Source organism: Solanum dulcamara, chromosome 7, assembly GCF_947179165.1.
Source record: "Solanum dulcamara chromosome 7, daSolDulc1.2, whole genome shotgun sequence".
Classification (NCBI taxonomy): domain Eukaryota; kingdom Viridiplantae; phylum Streptophyta; class Magnoliopsida; order Solanales; family Solanaceae; genus Solanum; species Solanum dulcamara.
Genome location: NC_077243.1, coordinates 63755749 through 63764922, shown reverse-complemented (window position 1 = coordinate 63764922; position 9174 = coordinate 63755749). Strand labels below are relative to the sequence as shown.

Sequence of the window (9174 nt, the reverse complement as noted above, 5' to 3'; positions counted from 1 at the left end):
CACCCATCCTAGTACTACTCTCGCCCAAGCACGCTTAACTTCGGAGTTCTGATGGGATCCGGTGCGTTAGTGCTGGTATGATCGCATCCATCATTCCTAGCGCTCTAAATTCTATTAAACACCCCCTTCCCCTCCCAAACGCCCCGGCATGCGCCCTGCCCTCCACGCACCGACGCACCCTGCCGCCTGTCACGCCCGTCCTAAGCGCCTCCATCGCACGTCCTAACGGCGTCTAGGCCCCGAATGTCGTGTCCGCAAAAAAATACTTGTTGTCGAGTAGACGAAACCGTGCCGAATTCCGACAAAAAGGAGGGATGCAACACGAGGACTTCCCAGGGGGTCACCCATCCTAGTACTACTCTCGCCCAAGCACGCTTAACTTCGGAGTTCTGATGGGATCCGGTGCGTTAGTGCTGGTATGATCGCATCCATCATTCCTAGCGCTCTAAATTCTATTAAACACCCCCTTCCCCTCCCAAACGCCCCGGCATGCGCCCTGCCCTCCACGCACCGACGCACCCTGCCGCCTGTCACGCCCGTCCTAAGCGCCTCCATCGCACGTCCTAACGGCGTCTAGGCCCCGAATGTCGTGTCCGCAAAAAAATACTTGTTGTCGAGTAGACGAAACCGTGCCGAATTCCGACAAAAAGGAGGGATGCAACACGAGGACTTCCCAGGGGGTCACCCATCCTAGTACTACTCTCGCCCAAGCACGCTTAAATTCGGAGTTCTGATGGGATCCGGTGCGTTAGTGCTGGTATGATCGCATCCATCATTCCTAGCGCTCTAAATTCTATTAAACACCCCCTTCCCCTCCCAAACGCCCCGGCATGCGCCCTGCCCTCCACGCACCGACGCACCCTTCCGCCTGTCACGCCCGTCCTAAGCGCCTCCATCGCACGTCCTAACGGCGTCTAGGCCCCGAATGTCGTGTCCGCAAAAAAATACTTGTTGTCGAGTAGACGAAACCGTGCCGAATTCCGACAAAAAGGAGGGATGCAACACGAGGACTTCCCAGGGGGTCACCCATCCTAGTACTACTCTCGCCCAAGCACGCTTAACTTCGGAGTTCTGATGGGATCCGGTGCGTTAGTGCTGGTATGATCGCATCCATCATTCCCAGCGCTCTAAATTCTATTAAACACCCCCTTCCCCTCCCAAACGCCCCGGCATGCGCCCTGCCCTCCACGCACCGACGCACCCTGCCGCCTGTCACGCCCGTCCTAAGCGCCTCCATCGCACGTCCTAACGGCGTCTAGGCCCCGAATGTCGTGTCCGCAAAAAAATACTTGTTGTCGAGTAGACGAAACCGTGCCGAATTCCGACAAAAAGGAGGGATGCAACACGAGGACTTCCCAGGGGGTCACCCATCCTAGTACTACTCTCGCCCAAGCACGCTTAACTTCGGAGTTCTGATGGGATCCGGTGCGTTAGTGCTGGTATGATCGCATCCATCATTCCTAGCGCTCTAAATTCTATTAAACACCCCCTTCCCCTCCCAAACGCCCCGGCATGCGCCCTGCCCTCCACGCACCGACGCACCCTGCCGCCTGTCACGCCCGTCCTAAGCGCCTCCATCGCACGTCCTAACGGCGTCTAGGCCCCGAATGTCGTGTCCGCAAAAAAATACTTGTTGTCGAGTAGACGAAACCGTGCCGAATTCCGACAAAAAGGAGGGATGCAACACGAGGACTTCCCAGGGGGTCACCCATCCTAGTACTACTCTCGCCCAAGCACGCTTAACTTCGGAGTTCTGATGGGATCCGGTGCGTTAGTGCTGGTATGATCGCATCCATCATTCCCAGCGCTCTAAATTCTATTAAACACCCCCTTCCCCTCCCAAACGCCCCGGCATGCGCCCTGCCCTCCACGCACCGACGCACCTTGCCGCCTGTCACGCCCGTCCTAAGCGCCTCCATCGCACGTCCTAACGGCGTCTAGGCCCCGAATGTCGTGTCCGCAAAAAAATACTTGTTGTCGAGTAGACGAAACCGTGCCGAATTCCGACAAAAAGGAGGGATGCAACACGAGGACTTCCCAGGGGGTCACCCATCCTAGTACTACTCTCGCCCAAGCACGCTTAACTTCGGAGTTCTGATGGGATCCGGTGCGTTAGTGCTGGTATGATCGCATCCATCATTCCTAGCGCTCTAAATTCTATTAAACACCCCCTTCCCCTCCCAAACGCCCCGGCATGCGCCCTGCCCTCCACGCACCGACGCACCCTGCCGCCTGTCACGCCCGTCCTAAGCGCCTCCATCGCACGTCCTAACGGCGTCTAGGCCCCGAATGTCGTGTCCGCAAAAAAATACTTGTTGTCGAGTAGACGAAACCGTGCCGAATTCCGACAAAAAGGAGGGATGCAACACGAGGACTTCCCAGGGGGTCACCCATCCTAGTACTACTCTCGCCCAAGCACGCTTAACTTCGGAGTTCTGATGGGATCCGGTGCGTTAGTGCTGGTATGATCGCATCCATCATTCCTAGCGCTCTAAATTCTATTAAACACCCCCTTCCCCTCCCAAACGCCCCGGCATGCGCCCTGCCCTCCACGCACCGACGCACCCTGCCGCCTGTCACGCCCGTCCTAAGCGCCTCCATCGCACGTCCTAACGGCGTCTAGGCCCCGAATGTCGTGTCCGCAAAAAAATACTTGTTGTCGAGTAGACGAAACCGTGCCGAATTCCGACAAAAAGGAGGGATGCAACACGAGGACTTCCCAGGGGGTCACCCATCCTAGTACTACTCTCGCCCAAGCACGCTTAACTTCGGAGTTCTGATGGGATCCGGTGCGTTAGTGCTGGTATGATCGCATCCATCATTCCTAGCGCTCTAAATTCTATTAAACACCCCCTTCCCCTCCCAAACGCCCCGGCATGCGCCCTGCCCTCCACGCACCGACGCACCCTGCCGCCTGTCACGCCCGTCCTAAGCGCCTCCATCGCACGTCCTAACGGCGTCTAGGCCCCGAATGTCGTGTCCGCAAAAAAATACTTGTTGTCGAGTAGACGAAACCGTGCCGAATTCCGACAAAAAGGAGGGATGCAACACGAGGACTTCCCAGGGGGTCACCCATCCTAGTACTACTCTCGCCCAAGCACGCTTAACTTCGGAGTTCTGATGGGATCCGGTGCGTTAGTGCTGGTATGATCGCATCCATCATTCCTAGCGCTCTAAATTCTATTAAACACCCCCTTCCCCTCCCAAACGCCCCGGCATGCGCCCTGCCCTCCACGCACCGACGCACCCTGCCGCCTGTCACGCCCGTCCTAAGCGCCTCCATCGCACGTCCTAACGGCGTCTAGGCCCCGAATGTCGTGTCCGCAAAAAAATACTTGTTGTCGAGTAGACGAAACCGTGCCGAATTCCGACAAAAAGGAGGGATGCAACACGAGGACTTCCCAGGGGGTCACCCATCCTAGTACTACTCTCGCCCAAGCACGCTTAACTTCGGAGTTCTGATGGGATCCGGTGCGTTAGTGCTGGTATGATCGCATCCATCATTCCTAGCGCTCTAAATTCTATTAAACACCCCCTTCCCCTCCCAAACGCCCCGGCATGCGCCCTTCCCTCCACGCACCGACGCACCCTGCCGCCTGTCACGCCCGTCCTAAGCGCCTCCATCGCACGTCCTAACGGCGTCTAGGCCCCGAATGTCGTGTCCGCAAAAAAATACTTGTTGTCGAGTAGACGAAACCGTGCCGAATTCCGACAAAAAGGAGGGATGCAACACGAGGACTTCCCAGGGGGTCACCCATCCTAGTACTACTCTCGCCCAAGCACGCTTAACTTCGGAGTTCTGATGGGATCCGATGCGTTAGTGCTGGTATGATCGCATCCATCATTCCTAGCGCTCTAAATTCTATTAAACACCCCCTTCCCCTCCCAAACGCCCCGGCATGCGCCCTGCCCTCCACGCACCGACGCACCCTGCCGCCTGTCACGCCCGTCCTAAGCGCCTCCATCGCACGTCCTAACGGCGTCTAGGCCCCGAATGTCGTGTCCGCAAAAAAATACTTGTTGTCGAGTAGACGAAACCGTGCCGAATTCCGACAAAAAGGAGGGATGCAACACGAGGACTTCCCAGGGGGTCACCCATCCTAGTACTACTCTCGCCCAAGCACGCTTAACTTCGGAGTTCTGATGGGATCCGGTGCGTTAGTGCTGGTATGATCGCATCCATCATTCCTAGCGCTCTAAATTCTATTAAACACCCCCTTCCCCTCCCAAACGCCCCGGCATGCGCCCTGCCCTCCACGCACCGACGCACCCTGCCGCCTGTCACGCCCGTCCTAAGCGCCTCCATCGAACGTCCTAACGGCGTCTAGGCCCCGAATGTCGTGTCCGCAAAAAAATACTTGTTGTCGAGTAGACGAAACCGTGCCGAATTCCGACAAAAAGGAGGGATGCAACACGAGGACTTCCCAGGGGGTCACCCATCCTAGTACTACTCTCGCCCAAGCACGTTTAACTTCGGAGTTCTGATGGGATCCGGTGCGTTAGTGCTGGTATGATCGCATCCATCATTCCTAGCGCTCTAAATTCTATTAAACACCCCCTTCCCCTCCCAAACGCCCCGGCATGCGCCCTGCCCTCCACGCACCGACGCACCCTGCCGCCTGTCACGCCCGTCCTAAGCGCCTCCATCGCACGTCCTAACGGCGTCTAGGCCCCGAATGTCGTGTCCGCAAAAAAATACTTATTGTCGAGTAGACGAAACCGTGCCGAATTCCGACAAAAAGGAGGGATGCAACACGAGGACTTCCCAGGGGGTCACCCATCCTAGTACTACTCTCGCCCAAGCACGCTTAACTTCGGAGTTCTGATGGGATCCGGTGCGTTAGTGCTGGTATGATCGCATCCATCATTCCTAGCGCTCTAAATTCTATTAAACACCCCCTTCCCCTCCCAAACGCCCCGGCATGCGCCCTGCCCTCCACGCACCGACGCACCCTGCCGCCTGTCACGCCCGTCCTAAGCGCCTCCATCGCACGTCCTAACGGCGTCTAGGCCCCGAATGTCGTGTCCGCAAAAAAATACTTGTTGTCGAGTAGACGAAACCGTGCCGAATTCCGACAAAAAGGAGGGATGCAACACGAGGACTTCCCAGGGGGTCACCCATCCTAGTACTACTCTCGCCCAAGCACGCTTAACTTCGGAGTTCTGATGGGATCCGGTGCGTTAGTGCTGGTATGATCGCATCCATCATTCCTAGCGCTCTAAATTCTATTAAACACCCCCTTCCCCTCCCAAACGCCCCGGCATGCGCCCTGCCCTCCACGCACCGACGCACCCTGCCGCCTGTCACGCCCGTCCTAAGCGCCTCCATCGCACGTCCTAACGGCGTCTAGGCCCCGAATGTCGTGTCCGCAAAAAAATACTTGTTGTCGAGTAGACGAAACCGTGCCGAATTCCGACAAAAAGGAGGGATGCAACACGAGGACTTCCCAGGGGGTCACCCATCCTAGTACTACTCTCGCCCAAGCACGCTTAACTTCGGAGTTCTGATGGGATCCGGTGCGTTAGTGCTGGTATGATCGCATCCATCATTCCTAGCGCTCTAACTTCTATTAAACACCCCCTTCCCCTCCCAAACGCCCCGGCATGCGCCCTGCCCTCCACGCACCGACGCACCCTGCCGCCTGTCACGCCCGTCCTAAGCGCCTCCATCGCACGTCCTAACGGCGTCTAGGCCCCGAATGTCGTGTCCGCAAAAAAATACTTGTTGTCGAGTAGACGAAACCGTGCCGAATTCCGACAAAAAGGAGGGATGCAACACGAGGACTTCCCAGGGGGTCACCCATCCTAGTACTACTCTCGCCCAAGCACGCTTAACTTCGGAGTTCTGATGGGATCCGGTGCGTTAGTGCTGGTATGATCGCATCCATCATTCCTAGCGCTCTAAATTCTATTAAACACCCCCTTCCCCTCCCAAACGCCCCGGCATGCGCCCTGCCCTCCACGCACCGACGCACCCTGCCGCCTGTCACGCCCGTCCTTAGCGCCTCCATCGCACGTCCTAACGGCGTCTAGGCCCCGAATGTCGTGTCCGCAAAAAAATACTTGTTGTCGAGTAGACGAAACCGTGCCGAATTCCGACAAAAAGGAGGGATGCAACACGAGGACTTCCCAGGGGGTCACCCATCCTAGTACTACTCTCGCCCAAGCACGCTTAACTTCGGAGTTCTGATGGGATCCGGTGCGTTAGTGCTGGTATGATCGCATCCATCATTCCTAGCGCTCTAAATTCTATTAAACACCCCCTTCCCCTCCCAAACGCCCCGGCATGCGCCCTGCCCTCCACGCACCGACGCACCCTGCCGCCTGTCACGCCCGTCCTAAGCGCCTCCATCGCACGTCCTAACGGCGTCTAGGCCCCGAATGTCGTGTCCGCAAAAAAATACTTGTTGTCGAGTAGACGAAACCGTGCCGAATTCCGACAAAAAGGAGGGATGCAACACGAGGACTTCCCAGGGGGTCACCCATCCTAGTACTACTCTCGCCCAAGCACGCTTAACTTCGGAGTTCTGATGGGATCCGGTGCGTTAGTGCTGGTATGATCGCATCCATCATTCCTAGCGCTCTAAATTCTATTAAACACCCCCTTCCCCTCCCAAACGCCCCTGCATGCGCCCTGCCCTCCACGCACCGACGCACCCTGCCGCCTGTCACGCCCGTCCTAAGCGCCTCCATCGCACGTGCTAACGGCGTCTAGGCCCCGAATGTCGTGTCCGCAAAAAAATACTTGTTGTCGAGTAGACGAAACCGTGCCGAATTCCGACAAAAAGGAGGGATGCAACACGAGGACTTCCCAGGGGGTCACCCATCCTAGTACTACTCTCGCCCAAGCACGCTTAACTTCGGAGTTTTGATGGGATCCGGTGCGTTAGTGCTGGTATGATCGCATCCATCATTCCTAGCGCTCTAAATTCTATTAAACACCCCCTTCCCCTCCCAAACGCCCCGGCATGCGCCCTGCCCTCCACGCACCGACGCACCCTGCCGCCTGTCACGCCCGTCCTAAGCGCCTCCATCGCACGTCCTAACGGCGTCTAGGCCCCGAATGTCGTGTCCGCAAAAAAATACTTGTTGTCGAGTAGACGAAACCGTGCCGAATTCCGACAAAAAGGAGGGATGCAACACGAGGACTTCCCAGGGGGTCACCCATCCTAGTACTACTCTCGCCCAAGCACGCTTAACTTCGGAGTTCTGATGGGATCCGGTGCGTTAGTGCTGGTATGATCGCATCCATCATTCCTGGCGCTCTAAATTCTATTAAACACCCCCTTCCCCTCCCAAACGCCCCGGCATGCGCCCTGCCCTCCACGCACCGACGCACCCTGCCGCCTGTCACGCCCGTCCTAAGCGCCTCCATCGCACGTCCTAACGGCGTCTAGGCCCCGAATGTCGTGTCCGCAAAAAAATACTTGTTGTCGAGTAGACGAAACCGTGCCGAATTCCGACAAAAAGGAGGGATGCAACACGAGGACTTCCCAGGGGGTCACCCATCCTAGTACTACTCTCGCCCAAGCACGCTTAACTTCGGAGTTCTGATGGGATCCGGTGCGTTAGTGCTGGTATGATCGCATCCATCATTCCTAGCGCTCTAAATTCTATTAAACACCCCCTTCCCCTCCCAAACGCCCCGGCGTGCGCCCTGCCCTCCACGCACCGACGCACCCTGCCGCCTGTCACGCCCGTCCTAAGCGCCTCCATCGCACGTCCTAACGGCGTCTAGGCCCCGAATGTCGTGTCCGCAAAAAAATACTTGTTGTCGAGTAGACGAAACCGTGCCGAATTCCGACAAAAAGGAGGGATGCAACACGAGGACTTCCCAGGGGGTCACCCATCCTAGTACTACTCTCGCCCAAGCACGCTTAACTTCGGAGTTCTGATGGGATCCGGTGCGTTAGTGCTGGTATGATCGCATCCATCATTCCTGGCGCTCTAAATTCTATTAAACACCCCCTTCCCCTCCCAAACGCCCCGGCATGCGCCCTGCCCTCCACGCACCGACGCACCCTGCCGCCTGTCACGCCCGTCCTAAGCGCCTCCATCGCACGTCCTAACGGCGTCTAGGCCCCGAATGTCGTGTCCGCAAAAAAATACTTGTTGTCGAGTAGACGAAACCGTGCCGAATTCCGACAAAAAGGAGGGATGCAACACGAGGACTTCCCAGGGGGTCACCCATCCTAGTACTACTCTTGCCCAAGCACGCTTAACTTCGGAGTTCTGATGGGATCCGGTGCGTTAGTGCTGGTATGATCGCATCCATCATTCCTAGCGCTCTAAATTCTATTAAACACCCCCTTCCCCTCCCAAACGCCCCTGCATGCGCCCTGCCCTCCACGCACCGACGCACCCTGCCGCCTGTCACGCCCGTCCTAAGCGCCTCCATCGCACGTCCTAACGGCGTCTAGGCCCCGAATGTCGTGTCCGCAAAAAAATACTTGTTGTCGAGTAGACGAAACCGTGCCGAATTCCGACAAAAAGGAGGGATGCAACACGAGGACTTCCCAGGGGGTCACCCATCCTAGTACTACTCTCGCCCAAGCACGCTTAACTTCGGAGTTCTGATGGGATCCGGTGCGTTAGTGCTGGTATGATCGCATCCATCATTCCTAGCGCTCTAAATTCTATTAAACACCCCCTTCCCCTCCCAAACGCCCCGGCATGCGCCCTGCCCTCCACGCACCGACGCACCCTGCCGCCTGTCACGCCCGTCCTAAGCGCCTCCATCGCACGTCCTAACGGCGTCTAGGCCCCGAATGTCGTGTCCGCAAAAAAATACTTGTTGTCGAGTAGACGAAACCGTGCCGAATTCCGACAAAAAGAAGGGATGCAACACGAGGACTTCCCAGGGGGTCACCCATCCTAGTACTACTCTCGCCCAAGCACGCTTAACTTCGGAGTTCTGATGGGATCCGGTGCGTTAGTGCTGGTATGATCGCATCCATCATTCCTGGCGCTCTAAATTCTATTAAACACCCCCTTCCCCTCCCAAACGCCCCGGCATGCGCCCTGCCCTCCACGCACCGACGCACCCTGCCGCCTGTCACGCCCGTCCTAAGCGCCTCCATCGCACGTCCTAACGGCGTCTAGGCCCCGAATGTCGTGTCCGTAAAAAAATACTTGTTGTCGAGTAGACGAAACCGTGCCGAATTCCGACAAAAA

General features: G+C 57.1%; 26 non-coding genes across 26 annotated transcripts; all 26 read right to left on the bottom strand.

The window, feature by feature from the left end:
• Window positions 1–311: 311 nt before the first annotated feature.
• Window positions 312–430, bottom strand: LOC129898229 (5S ribosomal RNA). The gene has a single exon (XR_008769139.1). It is a non-coding gene; the product is annotated as a 5S ribosomal RNA (ribosomal RNA).
• Window positions 431–652: 222 nt separating this feature from the next.
• Window positions 653–771, bottom strand: LOC129897563 (5S ribosomal RNA). The gene has a single exon (XR_008768647.1). It is a non-coding gene; the product is annotated as a 5S ribosomal RNA (ribosomal RNA).
• Window positions 772–993: 222 nt separating this feature from the next.
• Window positions 994–1112, bottom strand: LOC129898218 (5S ribosomal RNA). The gene has a single exon (XR_008769128.1). It is a non-coding gene; the product is annotated as a 5S ribosomal RNA (ribosomal RNA).
• A 222-nt stretch (window positions 1113–1334) lies between these two features.
• Window positions 1335–1453, bottom strand: LOC129898206 (5S ribosomal RNA). The gene has a single exon (XR_008769117.1). It is a non-coding gene; the product is annotated as a 5S ribosomal RNA (ribosomal RNA).
• Window positions 1454–1675: 222 nt separating this feature from the next.
• On the bottom strand, window positions 1676–1794 carry LOC129898194 (5S ribosomal RNA). Its single transcript, XR_008769105.1, has one exon. It is a non-coding gene; the product is annotated as a 5S ribosomal RNA (ribosomal RNA).
• A 222-nt stretch (window positions 1795–2016) lies between these two features.
• LOC129898182 (5S ribosomal RNA) lies at window positions 2017–2135 on the bottom strand. Its single transcript, XR_008769094.1, has one exon. It is a non-coding gene; the product is annotated as a 5S ribosomal RNA (ribosomal RNA).
• Window positions 2136–2357: 222 nt separating this feature from the next.
• Window positions 2358–2476, bottom strand: LOC129898170 (5S ribosomal RNA). The gene has a single exon (XR_008769083.1). It is a non-coding gene; the product is annotated as a 5S ribosomal RNA (ribosomal RNA).
• Window positions 2477–2698: 222 nt separating this feature from the next.
• LOC129898159 (5S ribosomal RNA) lies at window positions 2699–2817 on the bottom strand. The gene has a single exon (XR_008769072.1). It is a non-coding gene; the product is annotated as a 5S ribosomal RNA (ribosomal RNA).
• A 222-nt stretch (window positions 2818–3039) lies between these two features.
• LOC129898148 (5S ribosomal RNA) lies at window positions 3040–3158 on the bottom strand. The gene has a single exon (XR_008769061.1). It is a non-coding gene; the product is annotated as a 5S ribosomal RNA (ribosomal RNA).
• Window positions 3159–3380: 222 nt separating this feature from the next.
• Window positions 3381–3499, bottom strand: LOC129898136 (5S ribosomal RNA). The gene has a single exon (XR_008769050.1). It is a non-coding gene; the product is annotated as a 5S ribosomal RNA (ribosomal RNA).
• A 222-nt stretch (window positions 3500–3721) lies between these two features.
• LOC129897479 (5S ribosomal RNA) lies at window positions 3722–3840 on the bottom strand. Its single transcript, XR_008768568.1, has one exon. It is a non-coding gene; the product is annotated as a 5S ribosomal RNA (ribosomal RNA).
• Window positions 3841–4062: 222 nt separating this feature from the next.
• LOC129898125 (5S ribosomal RNA) lies at window positions 4063–4181 on the bottom strand. The gene has a single exon (XR_008769039.1). It is a non-coding gene; the product is annotated as a 5S ribosomal RNA (ribosomal RNA).
• Window positions 4182–4403: 222 nt separating this feature from the next.
• On the bottom strand, window positions 4404–4522 carry LOC129897414 (5S ribosomal RNA). Its single transcript, XR_008768507.1, has one exon. It is a non-coding gene; the product is annotated as a 5S ribosomal RNA (ribosomal RNA).
• Window positions 4523–4744: 222 nt separating this feature from the next.
• Window positions 4745–4863, bottom strand: LOC129898112 (5S ribosomal RNA). Its single transcript, XR_008769028.1, has one exon. It is a non-coding gene; the product is annotated as a 5S ribosomal RNA (ribosomal RNA).
• Window positions 4864–5085: 222 nt separating this feature from the next.
• Window positions 5086–5204, bottom strand: LOC129898055 (5S ribosomal RNA). Its single transcript, XR_008768973.1, has one exon. It is a non-coding gene; the product is annotated as a 5S ribosomal RNA (ribosomal RNA).
• A 222-nt stretch (window positions 5205–5426) lies between these two features.
• LOC129898043 (5S ribosomal RNA) lies at window positions 5427–5545 on the bottom strand. The gene has a single exon (XR_008768962.1). It is a non-coding gene; the product is annotated as a 5S ribosomal RNA (ribosomal RNA).
• Window positions 5546–5767: 222 nt separating this feature from the next.
• LOC129898030 (5S ribosomal RNA) lies at window positions 5768–5886 on the bottom strand. The gene has a single exon (XR_008768950.1). It is a non-coding gene; the product is annotated as a 5S ribosomal RNA (ribosomal RNA).
• A 222-nt stretch (window positions 5887–6108) lies between these two features.
• On the bottom strand, window positions 6109–6227 carry LOC129897983 (5S ribosomal RNA). Its single transcript, XR_008768939.1, has one exon. It is a non-coding gene; the product is annotated as a 5S ribosomal RNA (ribosomal RNA).
• Window positions 6228–6449: 222 nt separating this feature from the next.
• On the bottom strand, window positions 6450–6568 carry LOC129897867 (5S ribosomal RNA). The gene has a single exon (XR_008768928.1). It is a non-coding gene; the product is annotated as a 5S ribosomal RNA (ribosomal RNA).
• Window positions 6569–6790: 222 nt separating this feature from the next.
• On the bottom strand, window positions 6791–6909 carry LOC129897559 (5S ribosomal RNA). The gene has a single exon (XR_008768643.1). It is a non-coding gene; the product is annotated as a 5S ribosomal RNA (ribosomal RNA).
• Window positions 6910–7131: 222 nt separating this feature from the next.
• Window positions 7132–7250, bottom strand: LOC129897749 (5S ribosomal RNA). Its single transcript, XR_008768820.1, has one exon. It is a non-coding gene; the product is annotated as a 5S ribosomal RNA (ribosomal RNA).
• Window positions 7251–7472: 222 nt separating this feature from the next.
• Window positions 7473–7591, bottom strand: LOC129897631 (5S ribosomal RNA). The gene has a single exon (XR_008768710.1). It is a non-coding gene; the product is annotated as a 5S ribosomal RNA (ribosomal RNA).
• A 222-nt stretch (window positions 7592–7813) lies between these two features.
• On the bottom strand, window positions 7814–7932 carry LOC129897512 (5S ribosomal RNA). The gene has a single exon (XR_008768599.1). It is a non-coding gene; the product is annotated as a 5S ribosomal RNA (ribosomal RNA).
• Window positions 7933–8154: 222 nt separating this feature from the next.
• LOC129897497 (5S ribosomal RNA) lies at window positions 8155–8273 on the bottom strand. Its single transcript, XR_008768585.1, has one exon. It is a non-coding gene; the product is annotated as a 5S ribosomal RNA (ribosomal RNA).
• Window positions 8274–8495: 222 nt separating this feature from the next.
• On the bottom strand, window positions 8496–8614 carry LOC129897395 (5S ribosomal RNA). The gene has a single exon (XR_008768488.1). It is a non-coding gene; the product is annotated as a 5S ribosomal RNA (ribosomal RNA).
• Window positions 8615–8836: 222 nt separating this feature from the next.
• LOC129897277 (5S ribosomal RNA) lies at window positions 8837–8955 on the bottom strand. Its single transcript, XR_008768376.1, has one exon. It is a non-coding gene; the product is annotated as a 5S ribosomal RNA (ribosomal RNA).
• Between the last annotated feature and the right edge of the window lie 219 nt (window positions 8956–9174).